Source organism: Ixodes scapularis, unplaced genomic scaffold, assembly GCF_016920785.2.
Source record: "Ixodes scapularis isolate PalLabHiFi unplaced genomic scaffold, ASM1692078v2 PGA_scaffold7__128_contigs__length_106722199, whole genome shotgun sequence".
NCBI classification, from domain to species: domain Eukaryota; kingdom Metazoa; phylum Arthropoda; class Arachnida; order Ixodida; family Ixodidae; genus Ixodes; species Ixodes scapularis.
This window is the reverse complement of record NW_024609882.1, coordinates 102676449-102683765: the sequence shown is the minus strand read 5'-3', so window position 1 is coordinate 102683765 and position 7317 is coordinate 102676449. Positions and strand designations below refer to the sequence as shown.

At 47.5% G+C, this 7317-nt stretch overlaps 1 pseudogene; it reads left to right on the top strand.

The window, feature by feature from the left end:
• The first annotated feature begins 3169 nt into the window (after positions 1-3169).
• On the top strand, positions 3170-3817 carry LOC121046887 (annotated as a pseudogene).
• Positions 3818-7317: the final 3500 nt, after the last annotated feature.

Below are 7317 nucleotides of genomic sequence, written 5' to 3'. Positions count from 1 at the left end.
CCAAGTAGATCGCCAGTAATTAATTGTCGAACTTCGTCAACAATTGACCGAGGGGGCGTTTTTGCCATTTTTACAAAACAAAAGCAAAACGCCTAAAATTATTTTATGGTATTGGAGCCTTTTAAATGTGTCCACAGAGTGCTTGAAAAAAGATAATATAATGTGGACTGAAAATCCAGGGCGGGAGATCAAGCGAAACATCCGACCCACGACGGGTGTGAAAAACACTGCTTTTCGCCGCGGCCTCTTTAAAAATTCATAAGTCGAGAACAAAAAATCCGACGAACTTGCGGTTTGTGGCGACTGCGTTTTTAGAAACGGCGCCATAACATATATTTTTTTCATCGATATTAAAAATTCGACCCTTTTGGCCTGCATGATTTGAGATGAAACCACCCATATATATATATATATATATATATATATATATATATATATATATATATATATATATATATATATATATATATATATATATATATATATGTATATGTATGTTTTCATAGAATAAACTTCAGTCTCAAGTAGCGCTCTGTGTTGCTGAATTCTTTCACTTGTCCGTTGTTTTTAGCGCTTTTACCCTTGGATAAATGGATCGCCAACTAGCCCAGGTGCATACCCTTCTACGTACAACATTGCCCGAGTTTTTTGTGCAAGAATGGATTTACAGATTCGGCGTCCACTCAACTATGGCGACAAACAGAGGACGCCAATTTGAGTCCACACTGTTCCAGCAATTACTTATCCTCCTGGGAACGAATCGCATACGCACAACGGCCCATGACACGATGACAAGCCTTCTCGTTGAACGCTTTTTAGCGTTTTTTTAAGAACTCCGCTCATGCCAAACGAAGACCTGACTATGTGGAGCATCACCTTACCGATGATCCTCCTTGCTTCAAGCGTCGCTGTCAAGCCTGATCTTGGTCGTAGTGTGGTTGGGATGGTGTACGGCTGCACACTACGCCTCCACGAAGAATCGTTCGCTTCTCACCCAGAAGAACCCCCTCACCCCCCCCCCCCCCCCCCCTACCCCTGATCCATCGGTTTTCACAACTGAACTTCAATCAACAATTCGACCCGCCCCAAAAAAGCTTTCATCCTTGTTGGTGTTAGACTATAGTCGGTTACAAGTCAAGAAGGTAGGAGAAGCTCCTCCCACAAGTGTGATGCGCCCGTTTCAAATCTCTCCGCAGTCGAAAGAAGAGTTCACTGGAAACGCTCCTTGTTCCGCTTCAATGGATTCCCACTTGTCTCCGATCCCACTTTTTAAGAAAGCGACCTTCGTATTCATCGGAGAGGGAACCGAGCCCCTGAAAGCAGCCTTTGTATCCATCGGGGGGGAAGCTAATCCCCGAAAGTCGTATTTGTTTCCGTCGGTGGGGAAGAACCCTAATCTCTCTCTCTCAAGGCTTCCACACTGCTAAGTCAAAGTCGAAAAATAAAGCAAATATGTACAGAAAGGCAAGACCCTCCTCGCGCGTTAGCCGCGACGTCACGGAAACGGTGGGACGCTATTGGATGCGGAGGTGGCGGAGGGATATCCGATTCCCTTTGAGGGGCATTTGCCGCTACCTTCTTAACCTGTAACTGACTATAGTGGCAGCTGATAAATCCTGTTTGCTCTACTGACGTCTAACCCCTGGTTAGCTCGGTTGGTAGAGCACTCCACTGGAAATGAAGGGGTCCCGGGTTTCTATATCCGAACCATGCGCATTTTGTCGGCCGCGCACCGGTCACCTAGCTGTGTTTGAATATTTGTGTTTGTCCTTTGTCCCCCTTGTTCCCTTTCTCCAGAGATTATTTTCAAAGCAAAAGCGACGGACCATCTACGCGTCACATGCCCCAGACACATGCATGCACGTGTTTCTGAGCAAAGATTGCGTCAACAAGCCTCTGCGATAGCCCTACACCGGCCCTTATCAACTAATTACTAAAAGACCAAAGACATTCATTTTACGTTAGGTATCGTAAACAAACCGTTTTCATTGACCGGCCCAAGCCGAACCACTACGAAGTTCCTTACGGTGAGAGCAACGCTCACCATTATCCTACTAATACTGAGGAAATGAGTGCCCAGCAAGCACCAACCGGCACGTCTTGACTCCCCTCTACCGGTCCGACTTAAACGTAACCCGCTAGACCTTCACTACTACGACCGGACCGTTTCCTTCCTACTTGACCCGATTATTAAGCCAAGGAAAACAACAGAGCAGCAAACTAATCTCAACATCCGCGTCGACACACCTCGTTGTGCTTACGATAATCAAATGTCTACGTAGCTCTACATTTGAACACAGTTAGACCTGCATAATAAAATATGAGAGGCGGAGCATCTCTAAGACAGTGCGCCCCCCATAAAAGACAATCGTGGAAGACGAAGACGAGGACACAGGGATGTGCACGGGAAAAGCAGATTGTGCACTAACGCCCGCATCTCCTTGAACTGTATAATTTCGTTTTATATATCGTAACGTGCTAAAGGTTGAAGTGAAAAAGAAGAACCAATAAGAGAAAGAATTATGAAAGGTGGGGCAGGATCGATAGGCGCAAGCTTGAGGATAGAAGCACGAAGTTACTTAACAAACGGTGGCAGCGCTCCTCTGAGCATGAATGCCCGCTCCCAGTCAGCAGCAGCAGAGAAAACGTGGCTCCAACTCACCAAGTAGCTCTACAATTGGTTGGGCGAAAAAGGTTTGGCTGACAATGCCGATCTGCTCAAGCAATTTAGAAATCGTCTCGCCGCCTGTATCAGCACCTTGAAACCGAACATGAACCCCCAAATTACTGATGTTCATCACCACGTCTCGATTATAAAGAGACGCCTGCACCACCTGGAACAGGCTCTGCCGGACAACCCACTAGCAAGCTAGGTACGACCTACCCTGACATCTGGAAATGTCTACTGTTGTGTCGGTGACTTGCATTGTTATATCGCTGTTTCATGTATCCACCCCACGCAAGCGCTCCCTACGTTATCGCTTGGCGCTCTGGCAATAAGACCGGAGTGCCGCTGCCATGGCTATTCCTTAATCTTTGTTCGTTCTTCACGATTGACCATGTGTTCAATAAAGCAGTAATCCCTGCTGCCCCGGCGTCTGTCTGTAATTCCCACAATGTAACTGTGGCGACTAGGATGTGGGTCACCAAGCCTTCTTGCTGAAGAACCATGAGCGTGGAAATCGACGACAAGACTTCGGACAGTACCATCCGGAACAGTTTTGTCTTGGGGCACCTCCTGGAATTATCTCCGGAGAAAGGCAAGTTAGAAGTTAACGTAGAAGGCTTTGAGCCTTTCGCAACTGCAAACAAGATCGACCAGGCTATCAATCAGCAGCTAATCCTCGCGCTTATTGGCGAAGTTGTGTTCATCACTCTTCGGAATCTACTCTTTCCGAAAAAGCCTGCGGAAGCCAAGTAGGACGACATCGTCAAGATGCTCCTGAACCATTACGCTCCTAGGCGTTCGGCGGTGGTGGAACGACAGAAATTCTACAGAAGGGATCAACGCCAAGGTGCAACCATCAGCGAATTTGTCATAGAAATCAAGAAACTGGCAGCTGAGTGCGACTTCGGCACGCTTCTAGAAGACGCGCTTCGAGACTGTCTCATCGTGGGACTACAGATTCTCGCGATCCGCTGCAAGCTGCTGGCGACAGACGAGAAAGGCCTCACCTTCGACCGGTCCTACAGCTCGGCCATGGGAATGGAAGCGGCGCAAGGCCAAAGCAAGGAGGTTCGGCGCACAGTGGAACACTCAGCTAGCACCAGTGTCCAGGGTGACGTCAACTGGCCGCTCTACGCAGCGACAAGATAAAAAAAAAAAAAGCTTCCCTGCTTCAAAGGCAAATGTCGCTTGTACTAGATGTGATAAATCACACAATCCAAAGGCGGGTCCTCACTTAAATAGCAAATGTTTAAAATGCTCAAAACATGGCCACATGTTTGAAACATGGCCTAATGTGAAACATGTGGCCATGTGAAAATGTGTAGGACAAATGTCAAATCAGTAACAATGGTAAAGAAAGCCGTTAAGGAAACTGAATTTTTCAAAGTTTAAGCAAAACCGAAGGCAAGCGCCTACTGTGTAAACGTAATGATCGACGGCAAACAGGTCGAAATGCTAGTAGATACGGGACCTAATGTTACTATAATGAGCGAAAACGCATTTCGTAAAACGTTTGGGAACGAACGGTGGGAGAAAAACAGCACTAGTCTCAGAGCTTTCGATGGACGTTTGATTCAAGTGAAAGGGTGTGTTAACGTTCGAGTAACGTATGAGGGAAACGACAACACTCTGTCGTTGATCGTTGCGCACAATCCAAAAGGGACAGTCCCTCCAAACTTGCTGGGTAGCGACTGGTTATGAAAGGTGCGACTGAACTGGTCTCAGATAATGTCAGTGCACACGGCCAGGACGGGAATGTCGTTGGAACAGAAGTACAGTGACGTGTTTGAAAGTGGATTGGGCGCAATCGAGGGCTTCAAACAAAGCTAACTTCTTAAAGATGACGAAAATAATCCCTGGAGAAGGGGAACAAGAGGGACAGAGGACAAACATAAATCTCCAAACACAGCTAGGTGACTGGTGAGCGACCGAAAAAATCCGCCTGGTCTGGGTATCGAACCCGGGACCTCTCCATTACAAGTGGAGCGCTCTACCAACTGAGCTAACCAGGGGTTAGACGTCACTAGAGCAAACGGGTTTTATCAGCTGCCACCAGTCTAACACCAACGAGGGTGAAGCTTGCGATTTTAAGGTTATCATTATAATGCAATTAAATGCAAAGGTGCAAGCGAGCTGGACAAGAATGACGAAAATAATCCCTGGAGAAGGGGAACAAGAGGGACAGAGGAGAAACATAAATCTCCAAACACAGCTAGGTGACTGGTGAGCGACCGAAAAAATCCGCCTGGTCCGGGTATCAAACCCGGGACCTCTCCATTACAAGTGGAGCGCTCTACCAACTGAGCTAACCAGGGGTTAGACGTCAGTAGAGCAAACGGGTTTTATCAGCTGCCACCAGTCTAACACCAACGAGGGTGAAGCTTGCGATTTTAAGGTTATCATTATAATGCAATTAAATGCAAAGGTGCAAGCGAGCCAGCTCGCTTGCACCTTTGCATTTAATTGCATTATAATGATATTCTTAAAGATAACGCCCGGCCTATATTTCGCAAAGCCAGTCCTGTGCCTTACGCGCTCCGTGAAATCGTAGAGAAAGAGCTGAAGTCCTTGGAAGAAAACGGTGTAATCTACCAAGTCCAACACAGCCATTGCGCAACACCCTCAGTCATTGTCTTAAAGACAAAGCCGTGATGCTCTGTGGGGGCTATTGCGTCACAGCATATACACATTTAAAGGCAGATCACTACCCGCTCCATTGCCCGAGGACATTTTTGCGGCAGTAGCTGGTAGAGCAGTTTTACCGTCCTCGACCTGTCGATAGCTGACTTGCAACAGGAGCTCGAGGAGCACTCGCAAGAGCAAGAAAAAAACCTCTTTGTAGTGCCAGGCGGTAATTGCGAATCGCGCGGTCAGGGGTTTAATTGCCTCAGAGCTCTTTGGGGAATCTCCATGGATTCAATCAATTGTGCCTAATTATGTCTACGTATGCTATATTGCCGCCTGCGCAGCTGGCCTAGTATAGGCGGCGCGGCCGAGGCCTAACGGCTATCGCGCTATCTCTCTGAACCCTGGAAAGCCTAGCTGGGTTCGATTCCTGGCTGCGGGTACGCATTTTTGTTGACTCTAATGTGATGTTCTGGTAAATTCGCAAACCGTGTTGCTAATTCGAGGTTATATTCTTCTACACGCTGATTGTTCCAGAAGCCCACGCGTGTACAAAAGGGGCTCCGCGTGGCAAGCCGGAGCGAGTCTCGCCCCAGTGTTCGACTCTGCTCTTACGTCGACTTGGACGCTCGCGGCGCTCTGCTTTCTTCTGTTTCCTTCTTTTATTTTTTTTGGCACAAGTTCCCCCCCCCCCCCCCCCTTCAACGTTTCAGTTTCTTCAGTTATTCTCTGTTTCACCTCGTCACTCGTGACAACATTATGATTACGTATGCCATTTCCTTACTTTGAATGCTGCGACCTTTTGAGTGTAAACCCTTCAGTGGACATCCATCTGGTTAGGAGTGACGATTAATGTAAAAAGAAAACTATAACCAAAAATAATGCAGAGCCCGACGTTTCAAGGCCAGTTCGGCCCCTTGTTCACGGGTGGCTGTTTACGTTCTTGTCGTCGTCCCGCAAATTGCCCTGTGTTCTTGACTTCGCTAAAGCGGCCGTTGTTTCTGCACGTGCGTTATGGTTCGTAGCCCCCTGCGTGACGCGCCGCAAACCGGACACATAGACGCTTGGAAGTGTACCAGCTGACAGGTTGACGTTATTTTTTTTTGTTTTTTGAATATATCAGGCAGTCTAATAAAAGGCGTCTTCGCCAGTTTCTTTCTGTTTCAAGAATAGAGCAGTTGTTCAATTCAATCGCGTGACCCTCTTTCCGGGCGTGTTCTGCGAGCGTGCTACCCTGCACGTTATTCTTTTTGACGTCATACTAATGCTGGTGTAGACGTTCCGGGAAGTTTTTGTTTCCCTAACGTGGGAGGCGGCGCAGTCACCACAGGGGATCTTGTAGACGAGTCCCTGAGCATTTTCTTTAAGGGGACAAACCTTCGAAAGAGAGAAGAGGCGTCCAAATGTGGATACCGGTTTATGTGTCACACTGACGCCGTATTTTCGCAAAACGCGGGCGAAACTCTCGCTTGTGCTCCTGCAGGGGAGCGTCTTCTGTTCCACCGTGTCCAAGTATTTTGTACGTATTTTTTTTTTCAAAAACCTGGCAGGATACCCGTTTGGTTTCAGGTCGTGTTTGATCGTTGTGACCTCTTTGTTAAGAGCCTCTTCAGTGGCACAAACAGTAATTCCTCGCCTGAAAATTGCGGAAGCCACAGAAGATTTGTGCGTTGCAGGGAGGTAGGACAAGAAGTTCAGGTATCAGCCGGTGTGTGTCGGTTTGCTGTATACTTCGGATATCAAGCGGTCGGACTTTCTCTTCCTGAGCGCGTCCAAGAATGGAAGGGAACCGTCAGACTCCAGCTCAATTGTAAATTGTATCGCCTGTTTGATGGAGTTTAAGTGGTGGTGAAAGTTGTTGATTTCGGTGGTTTTGACTACACAGAAACAATCGTCGACATACCGTAAGAACAAGGTACGTTTCGGGGCGAATGAATCTAAAGCTTGCCGCTCGATCGCCTCCATCGTGAGGTTAGCCACGGTGGCGGAAATTGCTGCACCCATCGCCGTTCCACTAGTTTGTT